Genomic DNA, 24,666 nt, shown 5'->3' with positions numbered 1-24,666 from the left:
GTAGCAAGCCCTGGTTACAGCCCTGACTCACTTCCTAACTGGAAATACCCTGATAGAGGTAGGATTGTATTATATCCCATTTTATAACTATAAGATGTAGGCACAGAAATTACATAGCTTTTGCTTACACAGAAAGTATGTGATGAGGCAGAACACTCACTGTTAAACCATCCTTCCTCCCATCTAGCCTGGCTTCTATTTTACTCCCCCACGCTCCCCCCCACCTTACCCGGGGAAGAAGCAGTCAGGCCTGCCTATGTTCTGATGAAAGTCTGTGCACATAAGTTTAATAGTCTTCCTTGCAGGAATTTAATTTAAAAAGTAAATTTTTTGTTCTTGTGTGTCAGTCTGAATTACCTAGTGTACTACCCGGCAGGAACATGTATCTTTTTGCTTCACCAAAGGTGGAATAATGTTTATGATTTATAATTTAAAAAGCTTTAGGTTTTAAGAACTGTGGTGTATTTCAAAAAATTGCTTTGTTTTTTGTTTAGAAATCATGCCAAGTCCTCTAAGTTACCTTGTCTGAAAATTGCTCCTGTATTTCTGTCTCTTAATGTTGCAATACACATGATAGTTTTAAAACAGGGGACTATTTGTCTATGGTTATTGGTTTCCATACAAATCGGAGTAATTCATGTTTGTTATAGCTGGCACTCCAGCATTAGATTTCCATTATAATCCCTTATTTTCAGCCATTTGTAATTTTCTGAAACTTCTGCCTTTGTAGGTAAAAAGTTTGAGGTCTGGCCCATACCTGCGGCTGATTTTTGTTGTTCTGCAAAGTTTGGACCAAAACAAGTTGGTCTTTTAGCATATATGTGGAGGTTAAAGATTAGCTTCCAGTGCAACCTGTCCTGTACCCTTTTGTTGAGCAACTCTACTGAGGAAACAGCTAAAACTAGAAAGTTAGACCATTTCAGGAAGTTATTCCTGGCTAAGGAGTAGTGCCTTCAAATGTTGCAGGGACACTTGATTTGGATTTTAAAAGTAACAGAAAGAGAGCTGTCTTAGTGTGTATTCTAACAAAACAAACCAGCAGTCATGTAACACTTCAAAGACTAACAAAATGATTTATTAGGTGATAAGCTTTTGTGGAACAGACCTATTTCTTCAGATTTACATAGAAAGTGGGTCTGTCCATGAAAGCTCATCACCTAATAAATCATTTTGTTAGTTTTTAAAGTGCTACATGACTGCTGGTTTGTTTTGGTTTGGATTTGGCTGAGTTGTATTAAGGTTTGAAAATAATATAGGTACTTGGGGTAAGATTCAATCTGGTCCATTTTATGAACTTTCTGATATAAGGATAGGGTTACCATCTGTCCCATTTTGGGTGGAACAGCCTTGTATTTTGGACACCAGGAAGGTGTCCCATTTTATTTTAACAAAGGGGTTAATTACCTTGTATTTTTGTGGCTGCTGGAGCTGGGAACCTGACTCGCACATCAGCACCTGTCTCCCAGTTCCCTGTCACTCGTGGGAGCCAGAAACCAGACCAATGCAGCTGCAGCTGCGCCTGGCTCCTGGCTCCTGGCTCCTGGCTCCCTGCCACTCACAGGAACTATACCAGCTCATCTGCCATAGGCTCCCTCCTTCCTCCAGCTCCAGGGAGCCAGGAGGAGCACAGGGAGGTCACCTGTGGGGCCACAGCCTGTTCCCAGTACCCCAAAGCATGGGGTAGCCTAGGGCCATAGCTGCCCTTTGCAGCCAGGGAACACTCTCCCCCACGCCCAACCAAGCAGCATGGCAGCCCTCACAGGGCATCCGCTGCCTGACTCAGGGTGACCACCTGTCCTGTTTTTGCTGGGAAAGCCCCCTCCCACCTCCCCAGGGTGTCACATATTTAGCCTGGGAAATCTGGTCACCCTGTATAAAGAAGACTGCATGGTGGAGGCACTGATGGCTAGCAAAGTTGCAAAATACAAAAGAAAAGCTGTCTTCCCACTGCAAACTGAATGATAATAAGGCTTCAAAGGAGCCCTGATTTCTACAGATCATAGTCTTGTACTGTTCAATTTTTTTTTTTTTTAACTTTTGGTGCATAAAGGCTTCTATGACATGTGGCACATGCTTGACAAAGCTGGATGCAATGAGTACTCCAGAAAAGCAGCTTCCTTAGTAGTAACATTTTTAACAAGGGCACAATTTACAGCACCAGAGCACTGAATTTGTCTCAGCAGCAATACCTTGGTGGTTTATTTGCAGAACAGAAGAATATGTCTGAAGTTTACCTGGAACTATCTAACACAAGTAATTCTCCAACAGTCCCATACTGAAGGAACCGTGCGTAACTCTGACATCAGTTCAGGCACAGGAGAAGCCAAGACTTCTCTCTGACCATGCCTACACTTAGAGAATACTTCAAAATAGCCATGGTAATGGCCATTTTAAAGAATGCTAATGAGGCGCTGAAATGAACTGCACTGCTGCGGCACTGCTGATAGGAATAAGGAGATTTCAAAGTTGGCAGTGTCCTTTTGAAAGGGACCCCCGCCTGGACGAGCGCTGTGGGAGCAAAAAGTGGTAATTTCACAGTGCATCATTAGGATTCTTCGAAATGGCCATTAGCATGGCCATTTCAAACTTTTCTCTAAGCATAGACATAACCTCTGTGGATAAATATAAATCCCATCCACAACAGGCTCTCAGTTTGGGAACTGTGATCCCAGGAAGGGTTCAAATCACTCCAAGATTTCATGGCCACCATCCTTTACTTTATAGCTAGATATAGAGTGGGAGCAGATGGTAGCCCCAGAAGTGTGGGGGAAAAGGATCCATTTAATAACATGGGACATAGTGGCCAGGTTTACATGACTTGGGTCATCAGCTCCACTGCCAGCAGAACTATGCTAAGCAGCTTTCTGGAAGCTGCAAATGGGTTTTCATTTGCATGCTCACGTGGCTAATTAGCATAGCTGTGTGAGATTTTGCTCTTGGCACAGTAGTCTGCCAGAAGGAAAAAGGCCAAGTAGATGTGTCTCTGGGCTAAACCCTCCTCTGTTGCCAGTCATTTATGCCTGAAAAGGGACTTGCAACAGAAGGGAGTTTAGACAGAAAAGGCTTAAACGTGCTGGCCACAGGCAGATGTACTTGTTGCATATGGCCTGCACTGAAGACCTGAGCTGCAACACAGGGTAGTCAGAGGGAGCCATGAGCCAGGCCAGAGCTCCAAGTGAGCCCCCAATGGTTGCCAGCTGTGTTTTCAGAGTGTTAGTCTCGACCTTCCAATCAGTTAGTTCTATCCTACTGACTAGTTAGTCTTTACTTTTTTTAAAAAATGTGTTTCTGCTCTGAGGCTGTCTGCTAGCCACTGTTCTGGCCCATGTCCTATGTTCCTGTGCTAGGCTACTCACTATTTAACTAAGGGTTCAGTTACCGTTTGCACGCCCTGCAAAGTGGCTGGTTTCTTTCTTTTTTAGTTGGAAACTTAGAATTCCTTTTGTTTTAGGTTGAGACCATTGTTCTCACTGCTTACACAACTGTTAGTAGGCACCAAGTCCAAACAAAGCACTTTCTTTCCAGAGACCATTTTCCCTTTGCTTAATAAACTCTTCTAATCCATACCCTAATGTTATTTCTAAAGGTCTATAGCAAAGTGACTTTTCCTTTTCCTGTCATTTTTATCTTATTTTAATACACAGTCAAAAATTGAGTTTGCAACATAAGAACATAAGAATAGTCATACAGGATCAGAACAAAGGTCCATATAGTCCAATGTCCTGTCTTCCATGAGAGGCCAGTACCAGGTGCCCCAGAATCAATGAACAGAACAGTTAATCATTAAGGTTGTGTCAAGACTGGTGGGATTTTTCAGCAGAAGTTCATGTCAGAATATATCTTGCGACAAAACTTCTGTTGACAGAGCATGTCCAGACACCAAGGCACATCAAAAGAGTGATCCACTATGTCAACCGACAGCAGGCAGCCAGGCTGACCACTCTCTCAACAAAACCACCATCCAGAACCATACCAGATAGGGTTGCTGGTCACCCGTTCCCTCCAGGAGCTAGTGCTGGAGTCCTGTGGAGATGGGTGCTTAAAGGGACCCCTCTGCACAGCCATTCCCTTGCTCCTACTGCAGGCTCACCTACTCCTGCAAGTGACAACAGAGTTCTTGCTGTGCCCTTTGTTCTTGCCCTGCATTTGGGGGTGATACAGCTGATCCTGGGTGCCATACCATTGGACCTGCCCCTGGACTTGCGATGGCCCCACACAGATAAACTGTGGCTGAGGCTGATCTTTCTGGCAGCCGTAACCCTAACCCTCACTGAAGGTGACCCAGAGAGGACCTTCAGGGATGGCACCCTGGCTGCAAGACTTGCACACCTGCCCTTCTCACCAGTGCACATGCCACTCTGGAGGCACCACACTCATTTGGACTGGTGGGACTGGCTGATCATGGATCAGTGGTACATCCAGCAGTGGCTCCAAAACTTCCACATGTGAAAGGATGCTTTCTTGGAGCTGTGCGCCTGGCTCACCCCAGCCTTCTAGATACACGACACCTGGCTGCAGCCCACCCTCCCTGTGGACAAGTGGGTCACAACACCCTCTGGAAGCTCACTACCCTAGACATCTACTAGTCAGTGGGCAATCAGTTTGGTGTGGTGAAGTTCACCTTTGGGGCCCTCATCCTGAAAGTAATACACTCCTGGGCAGTGGTCCCTGCTGGGGAGGTTGGAGACCCACTAAATGGGGACCCTCAAGAACTGGGGTAAGTGTGCGTGAGGGTTGGAGCTGGGGAAGCAGGGAAGCCTTGTTCCTAGGAGGCTGCATTGTCCCACCCTCACATAGCCTTGCTGTGGTGGGGTGGCCTCATGAGTGAGCTCCTGGAGGGTTTGAAGGGGTCTAGAGAGGGGTACCCCCTCTCTAGGTCCCTGTTGTGTGTTTCGTCACCTGACTTTGCAGGTTGTTAAGGCCATAAACTCTATCCTGTTGCAGAAGTCGTACATCTGGGGGATCCTAACCAGGTCAGGGCTGGATTCACTGCCCTGGGGTTTCCAAACTGCATTAGGGCCATTGATGGGACCCACATCCCAATCTGTGCCCCAGTGCATAACATGTCGAAGTACACCAACTGCAAGGGTTATTTCTCCATGGTGCTGCAGGCCCTGGTTGACCACCATGGATAGTTCACAGACATTTACATTGAGTTGGAGGGCTCGTTACATGATGCTGATGTGTTCCACAACTCCAGCCTGTGCCAGAGGCGGGTACTTTGGTCCCCCACTGTGAGCTGGTGGTTGGGGATGTGGAGGTGCCACTCTGCATTGTGGGGGATGTAACCTACTCCCTGATGACATGTCTGATAAAGTCCTAAACTGGCCAGCTGAACCCCAGCTGGGATCTATTCAATGCCCACCTGAACTAAGCCAGGCTTCAGGCCAACTGCTCCTTTGGCTGCCTCAAGGCATGGTTCAGGTGCCTGCTCACTTGCTTCGACATGAGGGAATGCAACATCCACAGGTTATGGGGGCTTGTTGTGTCCTGCACAACACTGTGGAATGAAAGGGGGATGTCTTCTTCCAAGGGTGGGGGGCAGATGCTGGCTGTGAGGGCATGCCTATAAACAGCTGGGCATAGATGCCATCCACGAGTCCCATCAGGCCAGGCTGCATATCTGGGAGGCCCTGTGGGAGAGTTTCTCCCAAGGACCCCAGTAACCCTCCCCAAGGCACCCACAGTGGGGGCTTCAGGCCCACAGCCCTATCCCTCCCCACCATGGCCCCTCCCTTTACCCCCTCACCCCTCCTGCACTATGATCTGGCTGCCAGGGACCAGGGCCAATACTAGGAGGAGGCTGCTGGCCTCGGAGTCCAGCTGCTACAGAGGTTTGCTCTTGGCTGCTTCCTCCTCCTCCGGGGTTCCTGCTGTGTTGGGAAGGCCTCAAGCCCTGCATTGAGGCTCAGGTGACAAGGTGAGATGTCTCCCCCCCAGGATGTGGTGCAGCTCCTTGTAGTAGGGACAGGAGGGTGGTTCTGCCCACAAGTGTTGCGCAGTATCCCAGGCTTGCACATACGCCTGCCACAACTCTTTTACCTTGGCCCACGCCTGTTCAAGGGTGAAGCAGAACTGGCCCCATTCAGCACCTGCCATGGTGGTGTTGGAGGGTTTCCTCCTGGGCCCAGAGATCCAGGAATGCCTCAATCTCTGTGCTGGACCAGGATGGAGCCTATCTTTTGGAGCCATGGGGAGGGTCTTAGGAGCCCTGTGGCTGCTCCCTCAGAGGCTCAGAGGGGTCTCAGGCTCCCTCCTGCTCAGCTGTGGGAGCAACACTATCAGAAAGGTACACAGACTGACTAACCTAGTGAGGAGGGCTTTAAACTAGGTTTGACAGGGACAGGGGAGCATAGCCCACAGGTAAGTAGAGAAGATGGAGATCTGGGAGATGGGTCAGAAATGGGAGGAAACATGGGCTATAAAGGCAGAGAAAAAGAAGGGTCAGGGCAAAACTGGGAGGCAAGATCAAATCAATATCTTAGATGCCTGTATACAAATGCAAGAAATATGGGTAATAAGCAGGAAGAACTGGAAGTGCTAATAAATAAATACAACTATGACATTGTTGGAATCACAGAAACTTGGTGGGATAATACACATGATTGGAATGTTGGCATGGAAGGGTACAGCTTGATCAGGAAAAAAGGGAGGATGTGTTGCCTTGTATATTAAAAGTGTACACTCTTGGACTGAGGTGGAGAGGGACATAGGAAACGGATGTGTTGAGAGCCTCTGGATTAAGCTAAAAAGGGTGAAAAACAAGGCTGATGTCCTGCTAGGAGTCTACTGCAGGCCACCTACCTAGATGGAAGAGGTGGATAAAGCTTTTTTTTAATCAAGTAACAAAATCATCCAGGGCCCAGGATTTGGTGGTGATGGGGGACTTCAGCTATCCAGATATATGCTGGGAAACTAACACTGTGACACACAGACTATCCCATAAATTCTGGATTGGAGACAACTTTTTATTTCAGAAGGTTGAAAAACCTACCGGGGGAAGGTGTCCTAGATTGGATTTTAACCAATAGGGAGGAACTGACTGAGAATCTGAAAGTGGAAGGCAGCTTGGTTGAAAGTGATCGTGAAATCAGAGTTCACAATTTTAAGGAAGGCTAGAAGGGAGAACAGCAAAATAGAGACAAGGGATTTCAGGAAGGCGGATTTTGGTAAACTCAGAGAGCTGGTAGGAAGAAAGACTGAAGGGAAAAACAATGGAGGAGAGTCAGCAGTTTTTCAAAGGGATGTTATTAAGGGCCCAAATGTAAGGTATTCCTCTGTGTAGGAAAGATACAAAATATGGCAAAAGACCACCTTGGCTTAACCAGGAGATCTTGCGTGATCTCAAAATAAAAAAAGAATCATATAAAAATGGAAACTAGGACAAATTATGAAGGATGAACATAGGCAAACAACACAGCAATGCAGGGGCAAGATTAGAAGGCAAAGGCACAAAAAGAGCTCAAATTAGCTATGGGCATAAAAGAAAACAAGAAGACCTTTTATAAATACATTAAAAGCAAGAGGAAGAACTAGGATAGGGTGGACCCATTGCTCAGTGAGGAGGGAGAAACAGTAACGGGAAACTTGGAAATGGCAGAGATGCTTAATGACTTCTTCGTTTCGGTCTTCACTGATAAATCTGAAGAAGGAATGCTTAACATAGTGAATGCTAGTGGGAAAGGGATAGGTTTAGAAGATAAAATAAAAAAAGAACAAGTTAAAAATCACTTAGGAAAGTTAGATGTCTGCAAGTCACCAGGGCCTGATGAAATGCATCCTAAAATACTCAAGGAGCTGATGGAGGAGGTATCTCAGCCATTAGCTATCATCTCTGGAAAATCATGGGAGACAGGAGAGATTCCAGAAGATTGGAAAAAGGCAAATATAGTGCCCATCTATAAAAAGGGGAATAAGAACAACACAGGAAACAATAGACTGGTCAGTTTAACTTCTGTGCCATATCCCACTCACCACGAGAAAGAACACTACTATCAACAGAGATCTGCTGACAAAACGTGGATCTGGACATTCTAGCTGGGTCTACATGTGTCCCTTCCTTTTGAAAGGGGCATGTTAATGAGCAGGTTCAAAAGATGCTAAAGAGGCGCTGCAATGAATATAACATTTCGAAAACTGGGTGGGGTGTCCTTTCGGAAGGTCCCATCTCCACAGGCAGTGCGCAATTCAAAAAGCCGCACTTTCAAATTGCTGCAGCTGCCATTATGCTAATGAGGTGCTGCATATTCATTGCAGCACCTCATTAGCATCTTTTGAACCTGCTCATTAACATGCCCCCCTCGAAAGGAAGGGGCATGTGTAGACCCAGCCAGAATGTCCAGATCCATGTTTTGTCAGCAGATCTCTGTTGATAGTAGTGTTCTTTCTCGTGGTGAGTGGGATACAGCTATTGACAAAAGCACTCCATTCTGTCAACTTACTGGTGATAGAAAACTCTTCACAATCTGAATGCTCCATGAGATTTGTCAACAAAATCATCATTTTGTTGACAACACCCACCAATCTAGACATAGCCTAAGTGATCCATTTCCTGTTGCTCATTCCCAGCTTCCAGCAAACAAGAGCTTGGGACACCAAGCCTGGCCATCCTGGGTCTATCCTGCGTTAATATACATTATTAATATATATTACATTAGGTATTTTTGAACCCTGTTACAGCATTGGCCTTTACAATGTCCTCTGGCAAGAAGTTTTATTAGATCTTTGTTGTATGAAGAAATATTTCCTTTTGTTTGTTTTCAACATATTACCGACTAATTTCACTTGGTAGTCCCTAGTTCTTGTGTTAAGAGAAGGAGTCAATACCACTTATCTATTTTTGCTACAGCAGGAATGATTTTATAGACCTCAGATATATCCCCCTCACTTAGGTGGTTCTTTTCCACACTGAAAATTCCCAGACTTTTTAAGTTTTCGATATATGAAAGCCGTTCCATACCCACTGTTCCCATTTTCAGAATCTGTAGCTCTTCCAATACATCTTTTTGAGATGGGGTTACCACATCTGCATGCAGTATTCAAGATATGGGCACACCATCCATTTATATATCAGATCAAAATATGGCATTTTGTCTCTTATCAGGTATCCCTTTCTTAATTATTCCCTCCATTGTCTGAGTTTTCCATTGTCACTGTGGGGTTTTTCAGAAAACTGTCCACAAGAACTCCAAGATCTTTCTTGAGCATTAACAGATATTTCAGACCCTCTTCATTTTATATGTATAGTTGGGATTATATTTTCCAATGTGCATTACTTTCATTTATCAGTATTAAATTTCAGCTGCCATTTTGTTGCCCAGGCACCCAGTTTTCGGACGTCCCTCTGTAGTTTTGCAATCTGCCTGGGTTTAACTATCTTGAATAGTTTTGTATCATCTTCAAATGTTGCCTCCTCACTGTTTGCCACTTTTTTTCAGATCATTTAGTAGTATGTTGAATGGGATCAGTCCCAGTGCAGTTACCTTTCTCCATTGTGAAAATTATTTATAATCTAAGCCTTTGTTTCCTATCTTTTACCAGTTGCCAGTCCATGAGAGGATCCTCCCCTCTTTTGCCAAGATAGTTTAATCTTCACTCTACTATCATACAAAGTGATGCTTCTACCCTCAAATAGTACCTTCTGCAGGTCAACCTCATGCTCTTGCTTACCATCATTCATGATCAATACCCTTAGATGCTTGAATCATCTGATTCCTCCTTCATGTGGAGAGAACAGTCTACTTTCTTTCAGGAAAGAATTATGACTTCTGATATGGAGGAGCTGAATTTTTCTCATCCCAGCCACTTCGCACTCAGCAGCAAAACATTTGAATGCATGTCAGAGTTCACAATCTGAAGAATCAAGGGCAACATCCTCTTCAAACAATAGAGATGTTACTTTCAAGTTGCTACACTGGATACACTCCACCGCTTGGCTGTGCCTTGATATCTTGTCCATGAACATCATGTGTAGGAATGAGGATAAGGTGCACCCATTTCTTGCCAATTAATTTTATTGCATTTTCCCCTCCTTTCAGCTCATGTTGACCTGGCAGTGTTTTCCTCTGCTGAGCTCGGAAATAAAAGAGCATCTCAAAATTCTTTCCTATTAATGCCACTCAGGGCCCGAGGAGTAGTACTTCCTCTTATGCCTAGCCTTGCAGGGCACTCCCAAGTAGTATAATGGCAAGTCCACGCTACCTGCTAGTTGACAGGCAGCAACTGATCCAGTGAGGTGTCGATTTTTCTCATCTAGTAGAGACAAGATATACTGACCCTTGACAACTCTCCCATCAGCTTCAGTACTCTACCAGAATGAGAAGCATAAGCAGAGTCAATGAAAAGTGTCTGCCATCAACTCTCTAGTAAATGGTCTTCAGTGAGAAGAGTTAAGTACATTTGCTTCAGCTATGTTATGTAGCTGAAGTTGAATAATTTAAATTGATAGTCTGTGGTAAAGTAGACCAGACCTAAGCCACTCCTAGGCTGTGGCTACACTGCCCCTCCCTTTTGGAAGGGGCATGCAAATAAGGCTGATTGGAAATGTAAATGAGGTGCATATTTAAATATCTTATACCTCCTTTGCATACTTGCAGGGATCTCTATTCTGGAAGAACTGATTTCAAAAGCCCAAACAGCTGTGTATACAGGATTCATGCAAAAGGAAACCCTGCTTTTGAAAGCACGCTTCTTCCTGAAAAAAATTAGGAAGAAGGGTGCTTCCAAAAGTGGGGTTTCCTCTCAAATGAACCCTGTCTATATGGCTGTTTTGGCTTTCAAAATCAGCTCTTCTGGAATCGAGATGCTGCGTGAGTATGCAAATGAGGTATGAGATATCTAAATCCATACCTCATTTGCATTTCCAATTGGCTGCATTTGCATGCCCCTTCTGAAAGGGAAGAGCAGGGTAGCCACAGCCCTAGGGATATAGAGGTTTCAGCAGTGGCCCAGAACTCCCAGGTCCTAGTCCTGCACGTTCTTATAAATTACCTCAACTTATCCATTACTTACAGCAGTGTAAGTCAGCAGAAGCTATGCTGAAATTCCCAGCAACCCTGGTTTTTATAGGGGTTCTTTCAGAAAACATGACTAAGTGGTGTCCACAGAATATTAAAGTTATTTTAAATGGATTATATGAATTCTCAAGATCATGAAATACACAATGAAAACTATCATTATCTGCCTTCAGTGCAATGTTGGCAAGCAAAGTGAATATTGCATTCTGCTTTCTTCTTATGAGCTCTGAGTTATAAATGAAACAGACATTTTTAGTTTATGATGAAGTTTATTAAGAGCTGATCAAGAGATTAATATAGCAGCTAGGTATATAAGCCTATGTAGTTTGCACTGAACTTGAGAGAGCTACAGTTTCTGTGCTGGCAGAGGGCTAACACCTAGTTGATGCACTATTATAGTCACATTTAGCCCTTGTCCTTGTTCTGAGGACTAAATTGGAAAGTGGGTGGCCTGAATGTCTTGGGCAGCCTCTTTGCATAAGCAAGCATTTCAAGCTGTAACCCAGTAGTCAAACTCATTCTTCAGAAAAGTAGAATAAAGTTCCTATAACAATCCAGCTGGTGATGCTTTCTCAGGGCTACATTTATTTTCAAACAAGAGTTCCAGAACAAGACCTAATGCAATCAAAGTTCTGAATACTAACCACCTGACACTTTCCCAGATTCTACCAGATGAAAAGGAAGAAGATCCATGGTTGTTAATGGGGAATCCCAAACTAAAGTTGCCCTAACCTGTATGTCATGTCTGTTGCCCTGTCTTTTGTCTGGCTTCCTATGGCCGCGTCTACACGTGCACTGTACTTCAGAGTAGCGGCGCCAACTTCGAAATAGCACCCGTCACGGCTACATGTGTTGGGTGCTATTTCGAAGTTGGAATCGATGTTAGGTGGTGAGACGTCGAAGTTGCTAACCCCATGAGGGGATGGGAATAGTGCCCTACTTCGAAGTTGAACGTCGAAGTAGGGCACGTGTAGCCGACCCGCGTCCCGCAACATCAAAATAGCAGGGTCTGCCATGGCGGCCATCAGCTGAGGGGTTGAGAGACGCTCTCTCTCCAGCCCCTGTGGGGCTCTATGGTCACCATGTGCAGCAGCCCTTAGCCCAGGGCTTCTGGCTGCTGCTGCGGCAGCTGGGGATCCATGCTGCATGCAAAGGGTCTGCAAGCAGTTGTCGGCTCTGTGGATCTTGTGTTGTTTAGTGTAACTGTGTCTGGGAGGGGCCCTTTAAGGGAGCGGCTTGCTGTTGAGTCCGCCCTGTGACCCTGTCTGCAGCTGTTCCTGGCACCCTTATTTCGATGTGTGCTACTTTGGTGTGAAGACGTTCCCTCGCAGCGCCTATTTCGATGTGGTGCTGCCCAGCGTTGAAGTTGAACATCGACCTTGCCAGCCCTGGAGGACGTGTAGACGTTATTCATCGAAATAGCTTATTTTGATGTCGCTACATCGAAATAAGCTATTTCGATATAGCGTGCACATGTAGACGTAGCCAATTACAGCCTCAAAGGCTACGTCTACACGTGCACACTACATCGAAATAAGCTATTTCGATGAATAACGTCGACACGTCCTCCAGGGCTGGCAACGTCAACGTTCAACTTCAACGCTGGGCAGCACCACATCGAAATAGGCGCTGCGAGGGAACGTCTACACACCAAAGTAGCACATATCGAAATAAGGGTGCCAGGAACAGCTGCAGACAGGGTCACAGGGCGGACTCAACAGCAAGCCGCTTCCTTAAAGTGCCCCTCCCAGACACAGTTGCACTAAACAACACAAGATCCACAGAACCAACAACTGGTTGCAGACCCTTTGCATGCAGCATGGATCCCCAGCTGCCACAGCAGCAGCCAGAAGCCCTGGGCTAAGGGCTGCTGCACACAGTGAACATAGAGCCCCACAGGGGCTGGAGAGAGAGCGTCTCTCGACCCCTCAGCTGATGGCCGCCATGGCGGACCCCGCTATTTCAATGTTGCGGGACGTGGATCGGCTACACGTGCCCTATTTTGACGTTCAACTTCGAAGTAGGGCGCTATTCCCATCCCCTCATGGGGTTGGCGACTTCGACGTCTCATAGCCTAACGTTGATTTCAACTTTGAAATAGCGCCCAACACGTGTAGCCGTGACGGGCGCTATTTCGAAGTTGGCGTCGCTACTTCAAAGTAGAGTGCACATGTAGACGCGGCCGAAGGGTCCAAGAGCCATGATAGGTAAACTAAGATGTGCACATAGGCCAAAGCCCAGTTCTCCATTACACACACTCAAAAACTTTTTGATTTTTTACAGACAACAGAGTGATAGCTCTCACGATTTTTGAATCACTTTTGACATCCTCACTGCGATGAGATTTGCATTCTTGAATCTTCTGAGGACTGGTTTTCAGACAAATAACCTCATATTTACTTGATGTTTCATATAACTTCCTGGAATGTAAATGTGCATGATGCTGATTGGGTCATATATATTTTTGTTTTCAAAATAAATCCCCTTGGTATATCGATATTTCATGCTATTTGCCAGTATTTTTTTAAGATTGTTCTGCTAAACACTTGAAAGCATGTTACATCTTGCAGAGTGCATCAGTTTTTCTTGTCTGTCATTTAATTGCTTAGATATTGTCTTTTTCAGAAACCCACAGCAAACCTCTTCCTTGAAATATAGTCAGGTGCATCTTTTTGAGAAACGGCCTTTGTTAGCTAGGCACAGCCTTTGCGTGGTTCTTAGGATCAGTTAAATGAGAAAAATAAAGAACAACACATACCTGACATATGGGTGAGCTTTAATTGAAATTACCTTCTTTTCTTTTTATTAGGCATGTGTACAAATCCCAGAAGCAATGTACGCAGTATCTTGATTAATAATGTACTGTAGCTTGCTGATTGTAAAAGTCTGTAGGCACAGATGAATCATGAACATAAACAGAGGGAGACAGATTGCTGAACCAGGGCTTCTCTTACTGAATCTCACATATGGAGCCATGTAACTGCTTGTTCTTGTGGGCATATCAGGAGTGAACTGGCCTTTCCTCTCTGCCGACACCAGCACTCCATTATCCCATACAATAGTGGGAGGGATATGTCAGTCGGGGGGAGGGATAGCTCAGTGGCTTGAGCATTGGTCAGTAAAACCCAGCGTTGTGAGCTCAACCCTTGAGGAGGCCATTTAGGTATTGGGGCAAATAGATGCCAAGGATGGTGCTTGGTCCTGCCAAGAGGGCAGGGGACTGGACTAGGTGACCTCCCAAGGTCAATTCCAGGTCTAGGAGATGTGTATCTCCAATTATACCTTAACATCTGATTCCACACTACCTCTTGTAGTCTCCCTATTCCACAGCTACTCTGGCAGAGTCCTTCACTGAATCAGATCTTGAGCAATGAAATGGCCTTCACAGTAAAAATTAGCTGCTTTGTTAATCATTCTCCAGCTGTGCTCGCATCTCTGCTCTGACTTGCTTCACTTGCAGCAGAATGAAGATGATCAAAGCTTGTGACTATCCCTGCAAAGTCAGCTGGTTTGCTGCAGACCCAGCACAAGAGGAGGTGCAGTACCACAGCTCGAGGGAGGGGAAAGTAACTGGAAAAAAAGGGGTGGAGAATTTAAAAAAAAGAGAGGCAAAATCAATAGGGAGGTAACCAATAGACCACAAAGGGAGAGTGCAGAAAGGGGAAAAACTAGCAGAGATCAAAGAGAAACTGCTGCAGCCAGCAAATGGAAAAAGTAGCCTGGGAGAAAGATTTATTTTCAAGCAAAACAAAGAGTTGTGTCCCAGCTTTCGACCACACTGCTAGTGTGAGCACAGCAGATCAGTACAAAACTCATCTACCAACAGCTGGCCTGACTAGAAGATGAGGACCACCTTGCTCCACTTGACAAAGGCCAGGGTTCCACTTCACTTCAGTCTGTCTCCCAGGCAGATTGCAGAGAACTGATGATGAGTGATAGAAGAGGAAGAGAGGAAGGACCCATTTTGTTGTTGTCAGGAATGGACTGTGATGAGAAAAGCAAAGGGGGCGGGGCTGGAAGGGATGTAGAGTAAATAACAAAACCCAAGAACGAAGCAAGAGATGTAGTAGTGCACTCCAGGTGATCCTCAGCAGCAAGCAAATATACCTCCACCCTCTGCTGGAAATCTCATGGCATGGATGCACTTCCCAGCATGCCCTTCAGGGATTATTTCACCTGAACACTAGCTTACAGTTAAAGTATCCCTCCATTAGGTGTCAGTACACTCGCCATAGATGTATCTATTTTATAATGTTTTACACTGAGAAAAATGCATGAATCAGTGACTCCGTTCTAAGTCAAATTATTTCTTTTTTACTCCTAGAAATGGAAAATTGTACAAGGAAATCTTTTATGACAATTTGTATTTTTCCATACAATCTTCATGAATTTTCATAATTAGGGCTGTGAAAAGAGGTAAAGCTATAGTTCTGTTGACAGAAGTCACTGTCATCAGATATTTCCCGACAGAACCTCTGTCTACAGAATACGTCCACATCTAGAATAGTAACACAGAGATAGCTGTGCTAGTCTATATACTATGAAAACAAAAAAGCACTCCAGTAGCACTTTAAAGACTAACAAAATAATTAGGTGATGAGCTTTTGTGGGACAGACCCACTTCTTCAGATCATAGCCATGGCTATGTTGACAGTTTGCATCTACACCTCTGTCGACAGTTTGTATCTACACACAATTTGCTCTGTCGACTGAGAACTGCCAGGCTGTAATGCCCTCTGGTGACAGAAAGCAGAATGACAGCTCTGCAAACAGGGCTGCCTGGAGACCAGAAGCCCTCTTTGTCGACAGAAGTGTCTGCATGGCACCGCACTTCTGTCAGCAGTACAGTTGTATAAATGTTGCCAGGATGTCTGTAAGAGATGTGAACTGCACAGCTCATGCCCCCAGTTCTGAGCTAAGAATGCACCCTCCATTTCTTTTAGTGTTTTTTTTTCAGGCCGAGACAAAAATAATTCATGCTGATGAATACCCAAGCAATTGTCCTATGGTTCTACATACAGCACATGCCAGCTACACAGGAGTTAGACCTGTCAAATTGTATGTTTATTATTCATTAATCATTTTGTTTAATAGGCAGTTAATGTTATTCACAGTTCTTGTTTTCCATGACATCTTTTTGGTGTCTGTCACTCACTTCAGTCAATGAGGCTATGGCTACACTGAGCCCTAAACTCAAAATAAGATACACAATTCACACTATGCAAATGGTATATCCTAGTTCGAGTCTATTTCAAAATAGGCTATTTCAGCACATGGTACTGTCTACAGAGCACCAAGTGTCAAAATACTGTGCTATTTCGAGGCATCCCTTGCTCCTTGTGCAATGCGGCATATAGGGATGCTGAAATAGTGTGCCCAATATTTTGAAAACTATTTTGAAAAAACAGGTATGTTTCATAGATGTGGAGTAGCTATTTCGGGATACCTTGGTATCCCGAAATAGCTCCACAGTGTAGACATAGCCTGAATGTTTTGTGTTACGAATAAGCCACGCTGGAAGGCAGCAAATCATTGCTTTTGGGTAAGTCTTTAACTGAACTATCCAGAGTGCATTTTACAGCACCTGAAACTCTAATCTTAGCACTGCCTTTGTGATTAGAGTAGGCCCAGAGAGGTTCTGCTTCTGTAAACTTGTTGGTCTCTCACAAATATAACTGACTGCTTTTAAATAAAAGGTATGTCATGGGAAAATCAGTGGCAAGGGCTCCGGTCCATATCCACTTGCCACCATCTGACACTATTTCTCGCAAAGGACAAGTTGTAAAATATATTCCAAGCTGCTCATTCTCCTATCCGACCCTCAAAATTATGGAGAAATTCTGGGCAATTGAGGGTGGCTTCCTAATTGGAATATAATTTATTTTGATTCTGTAATCTTTAAGTCAATTCTATTCACTTTTTTACAATCTTTTTTCATTTCCCCCCTTCCTCCCATTCCCTCTGCCTCTGAGACCACCCCATCTCTCCCTATCTCTTTCTCTTGTGTTGCTATTTTACTTTTTTGGAAAAGGCATCTCCTTTGCACTCCGATTGTGCTTTTTATGCTATTCCATGCTGGTTATATTCCCTGCTGTCTCTCTCATGCTTCCTCTTCTCCTATTCTCTGTTCCTTTTGCTTCCAGCAGTTATCTCCTTTTTGTTCCTGCCATCTCTCCTTAATATATGTTTTTGCTAAAGTAGCTTTATACACATATATCTTTTTTTAACCTATATGAAAACAGGAAATCTTACCTCTCACATTTTATTCAACCTCCTGGGGATACCAGCTTGTCTCTGTCCACCATCTTTACCTACGATAAGCCTTATCCACATGGTGTCTCCTCTCTTTTGTAACCCAAGTTTCCCTTCTTCCGTCTTCCCTATTTCTTTTTCTCCCTGCTTTTGAGAGTATGTCTGTAAGTGGTTTGACAGATAGGGGTGATGGCTGGGGTGTGTCAGCAGCTTGCAGCTGAGCCGATTCTCTGCTGAGCTGTCCTGTGTTTGAGATTGGATGCCACATCAGTAACCCAGCATGGGAGCTGGCTTAGCTTCAGGCAGGTGCTAGGTAGCTGGAGGGGAGCCTGCAGCAGTTCCAGAGCCATCAAGTCACAACAACAAATTAACAAGACCTTATATATTATGGGACCTTCAGCCACAAGCTTCACTGGCCTTAAACGCAAGCCTTCTCTGTTTTAAACGTCTTTTGTTTGAAGCATCCGTGGTTATCTCTGCTGCCCACGAGGCAGCAGGTCTTTTGTATCCCTATTTATGTATCCTTATTTATCTTAGCACTGTCTTTATGATTATAGTAGGCCCAGAGAGATTCTGCTTCTGTCAACTTGTTGATCTCTCAAAAATGTAACTGACGTCTTTTAAATAAAAGGTATGTCATGGGAAAATCAGTGGCAAGGGCTCCGGTCCATACCCACTTGCCAGCACCTGACGCTATTTCCCCCAAAGGACAAGGTTTAAAATATATTCCAAGCTGCTCATTCTCCTATCCCACCCCCATTTATTGATGACATACCATTACTTGCAGCAATTAAGAGCATTAAAAGGGCAAATATTATTCTCAGTGCTGAACAAGTAAAAGAAATAAACTGCTTTCATGAAACCCCCAAAAGCTCAGTCTGGATAAATCCACCAGGGTAATATTCAATCCTTGCAATAGACCATCTGGCACAGAAAAGCCTTTGCCAATTAGTAAAGATGAAATGACTGTTAACACCATACAGAGAAAATATTTCAGAGAAATCCCTTTCCGTGGTTTATCAGGTATATCTCCTACTTCAAAATTTGAAATCAGACTCTACAGCAAGTTGAAATAGATTGATCACATTCACATTTTCACTAACTCACAAATTAACTCTCTCACAAACTCGGGCCTGTGTTTCATTTATTTGTACAGAGCTGAGATATTACTGCTCAGTGACCAAATAGTCAGCTCTAATCATTGCTCGGCTGAGTTGACTGCCTCTATCATTAAGGCATCAATATAATCTTTCTATTGTCATGCTTACTTTCAAGAGTCATAGCACATCTGCTACCTTTAAACAATGTAGTGAATAACGTGAGTAGTGCCTGCTTATTGGCGGCTTCAAAAGTGAAGGTTCAGCACTAGTGTAGTTTCTAACACTATGAGGCTACGTCTACACGTGCAGCCAACATCGAAATAGCTTATTTCGATGTTGCGACATCGAAATAGTCTATTTCGATGAATAACGTCTACACGTCCTCCAGGGCCAGCAACGTCGATGTTCAACTTCGACGTTGCTCAGCCCAACATCGAAATAGGCGCAGCGAGGGAACGTCTACACGTCAAAATAGTACACATCGAAATAGGGATGCCAGGCACAGCTGCAGACAGGGTCACAGGGCGGACTCAACAGCAAGCCGCTCCCTTAAAGGGCCCCTCCCAGACACAGTTGCACTAAACAACACAAGATACACAGAGCTGACAACTGGTTGCAGACCCTGTGCCCGCAGCATAGATCCCCAGCTGCCACAGAAGCAGCCAGAAGCCCTGGGCTAAGGGCTGCTGCCCACGGTGACCATAGAGCCCCGCAGGGGCTGGAGAGAGAGCATCTCTCAACCCCCCAGCTGATGGCCGCCATGGAGGACCCAGCAATTTCGATGTTGCGGGACGCGGATCGTCTACACGGTCCCTACTTCGACGTTGAACGTCGAAGTAGGGCGCTATTCCTATCTCCTCATGAGGTTAGCGACTTCGACGTCTCGCCGCCTAACGTCGAAGTTAACTTCGAAATAGCGCCTGACGCGTGTAGACGCGACGGGCGCTATTTCGAAGTTGGTGCCGCTACTTCGAAGTAGCGTGCACGTGTAGACGCAGCTAGGGTGTCCATCCATATTAGCAGTCTGATAGTGAGAAGTCTTTACCAGATGCCATACTGTTATGATAAAAAAAATCACTTGGCAAGGCCTTGTTCCATAACGATTGCCTTAACTCCAGAAAGTTCTTCAAAGAATTTAAAGCTCAAGTTTTCTGAAAGAAACCTTGGAATGGAAAGGCTTTTCCACATCAGTGACATTCAGCGTGGAGGACACTCACCCAGAATGTTTTGGCGCTCAACATTAGAGACATAGGTCCTATCTCAATTCCAAATGTAGTACCCGGAGCAGCACAGAAGATCAGGCCTTAGGTATCAAAGGCTGGGCATCCACGAATGTAGAACCAAATATGTCCCTTCAGTTTGCAACACTAGCAGATTACACAGATTAAATGAGAAGTGGTTGAAACAGTAGAGGAAGAGGCAGAGTGTGGGAATTGTAGTGCACAACTCATGCACAACTCATGTCTTTCAGGTTCCCCCCATGTAAAATGCATGTGAAGACATCTGCTTTAAAGGGGGTTCTAAGAATATAAATATGTAAAGATATTTACAAATTTAAATAAAACATTCTCTAGAATGCCAAAGTACTACTGCTTTAGAAGTCTTAGTCTTTATGTGAGGGGAGGGTATCGTCAGGAATACTCTACATTACAAAATACGTCAAGCTAAAAATATAAGACATATCAATCCCCACTCCTACCTCCAGCCAACAATGGTATGACAGCAAAACCCTCAGCATAGACTGGCTCATGCTGGAAAAACAGAGTGCTTCTTTTGGCATAGCTAGTTTTCTGAGAGAGCTGGTATAGCTGTGCTGTCAGAATAACCCTTCATAGTTTATATTGTATCTATACCAGAGAGCTCAGCCAGACTACAACACAGCTGTGATGACCAAAGCTATGAGGTATGGAAAAGCCCTAAATCCATGTTAATTACTGCATTAAACATTGTCTACTAGATCCCTTTTTAAAACAAGGCAGCAGGGTGAGGCAAAAAAATGGTTCTCATCCTGTGAAAATGTTTAAGATTTTGAAAAATGTTCCTGTCCCTAATTAGGGCAAAATTTTTTTAAAAAAAGGCTTGCCCAGCCTGGGACAGCTCATGGCCTCATGGCGGTACTGTGGGAATATGTAGGCCCACAGCCAGGGAGCACTGTGAAGAGTAGGCACCACAAGAAGGGAAATAACACCCCAGTGTCCCAGAGTGATATGTGGAGTCAGGCAAATGAAGCCACTAAGAATTTAAAAATATGTAGTTTTGTGATCAAAGGATGAAATTGAACCCTATTCAGAGGACCTGTTCTAGGCATATGTGCAACTAAAGTTCCACTTAAGCTCTGCTTTAGGGCTTCTTGCTAGAGGATGTTGTAAGGATCAGGACTTTAAACAGGGTATAAAAAGAACTAGATAAATTCCTGGAGGTTAGGCCCTTCAATGGCTATTAGCCAGGATGGGTAGAAATGGTGTCCTTGACCTCTGTTTGTCGGCGATGGAGCTGGAAATGGGTGAAAGGGGAGGGATCACTTGATGATTACCTGTTCTGTTAACTCCCTCTAGGTCATCTGGCATTGGCCACTATTTGAAGACAAGATACTGGGCTAGATGGGCCTTTAGTCTGACCCAGTACAGTAAGCCCTCAATTTTACAGACCCTGATTTAGTGGACTCTGTGAACAATGGATGTCCACCAGCCCCTGTTGTTCCGAAAGCCCACTTAGTCAAGGTCCATAAAATCCTAAATCGTTCCCCCCAACCCCACCCCCTAAAAAAATAAAGGACTTATCAACCACCGGTACCACCGCTCCTGGAGCCACCACACGCTCCTCCCACCAGGAGTGGGGTGTGTACATGGCAGAGGGCATTCATGTACATCCCCACCCCAGTGGCAAAAGTGTGTGGTGTCTCTGATGGCAGTGGCAGTGGCTCTTCTAGCCACGCAGTGGGCTCTGGAAGCTCCAGTTGCACAGCCCAGGGCTCCCTGCAGCAGCGTGGCCCAGAGCTAACTGCAGCCGGGCAGTACAGGGCTCCCTGTAATCAATGAAGCAACGAACCTACCCACCCAAGGTTTCAAGATGGCAAAATAAGTTACCAGTAAACAAAATGTGCTACAAACTCTTGTGCTCTCCCATTTACAAAAAGAGCATATCCGAGGTGTGTTCTGAAGGTGTAAGAACTGTTTGGAAGGTAAAACGTACAAAGAACTATATAAAATATTGAATCATAGCAGTTTTCTACTGTACTTTGATGACGAGCAATCTGAACTTTTCAGAAACAAAGACCATGCTTTACTTGCTGTCTATGCATTTAGGAATATTGCAGGAAAAACCAAATGTGCAAAGGTTTGCATTTCAGAGAAACAAACATGGTCATTTTACATTTACTGTTCATATGAGAAATTGCTTTATCATCAGTTAGGGAATAGAGCCATGCTAAACAGGTGACACCCAGAAATAAAAAGGGCTATTTACATGTCAGACCTAACCAAACTATGAGTGTACATGCAGCATTCACTTGTGGTAAAAAACATTTATTTTTTGCATGTATACACCATAATCACAAGGTGCAAACACCTATATATGTACATTTGCACGTTACAAGGGAAAAGTTTTCATTGCTGCTGTAACCATATACATTGCTTTCTTTAGGAACATGCAGACTTTCTGTTAGCTTCAATTTATCTTTTGTCCCAGAGTTAGAAGCAGAAAATTGAGTCACATGTAAATGCAATTTATGTTTTCCAAAACTAATCACTTTTTCTGAATTTCAAAAAGAAATAAATGTATTTTGATACAGTTTTATCCCAGGCAGCTGACTCATCTCTAATATGAAATTTGGAACAGTGCACCATCATCCTCCATTTTATCATATCCAATATAATGAACCACCTAAGAAGGGTAAATGTCAGGCCAGTGTCTTGTTATCTCCCAAATATTTATACTCTCCGTATCACCAGATCTGAGAGTTCAGTTGTGGCAACCTACTTAACAGTGAATCATGGAGATATTTTGACATGAATCTCCTTTTATCATTCAAAGACATTTTAAGGAGAAAAAGAAAAGAGACAATGATAAACAGGAAGCATTAAAACTCATTTATCATTTCCAAAATTATTTCAGTTTCCTAGATGTAATCTTTGTCATCATACTCATATGCATATGTAACATGCATCCCGTTCTGAGTCTTCAGTACCCACATTTTTTCTTGTATGAGATTTAATTAGTTGTTCATCCCACCATCTGTTTTCTAGTGTTGTATCTTCCCTTTCATGTGTTTTTTTTAATCTGTCTGTATTAGATGTTTGCAGGCTTTCTAGCTCTCAGCTATAGAAGCTGCAACCTGGATTAAAATCCTTAATGCTACTTTTTATGCTGGTGTTGGCAGATTTTGTCCCATGAATCTGAACAGATTCAAGGTTGTAAACACTCTGATTCAATATGTCAGTACTTCCCTAACAGTGAAAGTGCGGAGCACTACCTGAGAAGGGCTGAGGACCCTTCACTTCAGTCAGTGTGAGTATGTTTCACGTCCTAGAAGTGGCACCAATGGGTGGGAGGGGCAGCCAATTCCCTATACCTGGAAGGGACAGAGCCAAGGGAAGAAGGGGCAGGGGTTGGGAAGGAGCCCCCACAACATGCGGGGCACCATTTCAAAGGGACTTGGAGCTCCATCCACCACGCATGCTACTTTAGCAGAGGCTGCTCTGAGCCCCTTTAAAGTAGCGGGCCTGTGGGCAACTGTCTCCCGAGACCCCCTCTGTCCTCAGGCCTGTCTCCCAGGATGCAGTCCGTTCATTGATAGCTCAGGGTTTTATGAACTGCAAATGGAATTTTTCCATTTTTTTCTGAAAATAAGCACCAAGTCTAACAGGCATTTAAAATAGAGAATTATTCTTTTACTCATGTGTAAAATAGGGAAAATACCAACAGGGGTGTTGCAACTGATCCTAAATTAATTAAGGCTTGTAAGCCACTTTGAGATCTTTGGATGAGAAGTGCTGTTAAGGTGGTGTTACAATTATACCATCTACTGTGATCAAAATGATGATGACTAGTCTCTTGCTATAACATTTCATTGCCTATAAAGGCTTTACATTTTTGAAGTTATTTCCAGAGAACAAATGTAATAATGTCTGATTATTTTACTGTAAAAATAAATTATACAATTATTACATTAGTGCATATCATTACTTTCTTTCCTGACATTATATTTGCTAACAGTTTATAACAGTAACTTGAAAGGACTGCCATTGAGTAAATACAAATTGATAGCCTGATTGTGCACTACTTCATCAAGCAAAGCTCCCATAGAACTTAATGGCTGCCTAGTCTGAGTAATGAATACAAGAACCAACCTATGCTCTGATGCCTACAGACTACATGAAAATAGTCTGGAAGCTGTTGTACTGTGACCACAGATGATAACACTAAGAATAACTTTCTCATTGTTAGCGCACTCTACCATTTGTCTGTTGTTGCTTATTTTAGATATATATTGTAAGCTCTTAGCAGCAGGCAACATCTTTTTTGCATAAAGTACCTAGCACAATGTGGCTCTACCAGAGGTACATGTACCCTGGGGAGTATGAAGAAGTCTTCCAGGAGGTGTATCAATTCATCTAGATATTTGCCTAGATTTACAGGTTTTACAAAAAGCACTAGTGAAGTCAGCACAAACTAAAGTGTCATACAAACAAAATGAGGCAAATAAGTATTTTTTTCATGAATGGAAATCTGTGACACTTTCGTATATTTTTATGTGGTTTTATGAGCAACTCATTTTTTGTGAGTTGGAACCTGGGATGTGCAAGACAGATCAGACTCCTGAAAGAAGCACAGTATTCTGGAAAGTACAATGGGCTAGGTGCTATTGGACTAGCAAGGAAAAAAAAAAGGGCAGAACTGACTAGGGTCATGAGTGTCAAATTGTGAATTCCATTTTGTTTTCTGAAAGCTATATTGATTATATCATTTGCATAAATTTCACTTTGCATTGTAATCCAAATCTTGGAGTAAGGCATCTAGGTTATATGGAAAACCACTTCAATCCTGTTGGTGAGATGTAGCTATTCTGGAGACTGTGTGCTCATGATATGGTGTAAGAAATTTCATGCAGGGTTATCAACAACAGAGCCATCAAATGCAAGTGTTAAATGATTGTTCCTTACAGGAAGATAAGGTTTTCTGTCAACAGGGCCACTGAGTTTGGAGGACTCTGGGGCTATGTCTAGATTTCAGCATTTTTTCAACAGAGGTTTTTGTCAGAAGAAATCTTTCCACAAAACTTCTGTTGACAGATCATGGCC

This window comes from Carettochelys insculpta, chromosome 1 (genome assembly GCF_033958435.1).
Source record: "Carettochelys insculpta isolate YL-2023 chromosome 1, ASM3395843v1, whole genome shotgun sequence".
Lineage (NCBI taxonomy): Eukaryota > Metazoa > Chordata > Testudines > Carettochelyidae > Carettochelys > Carettochelys insculpta.
This window is presented reverse-complemented; position numbering follows the sequence as displayed.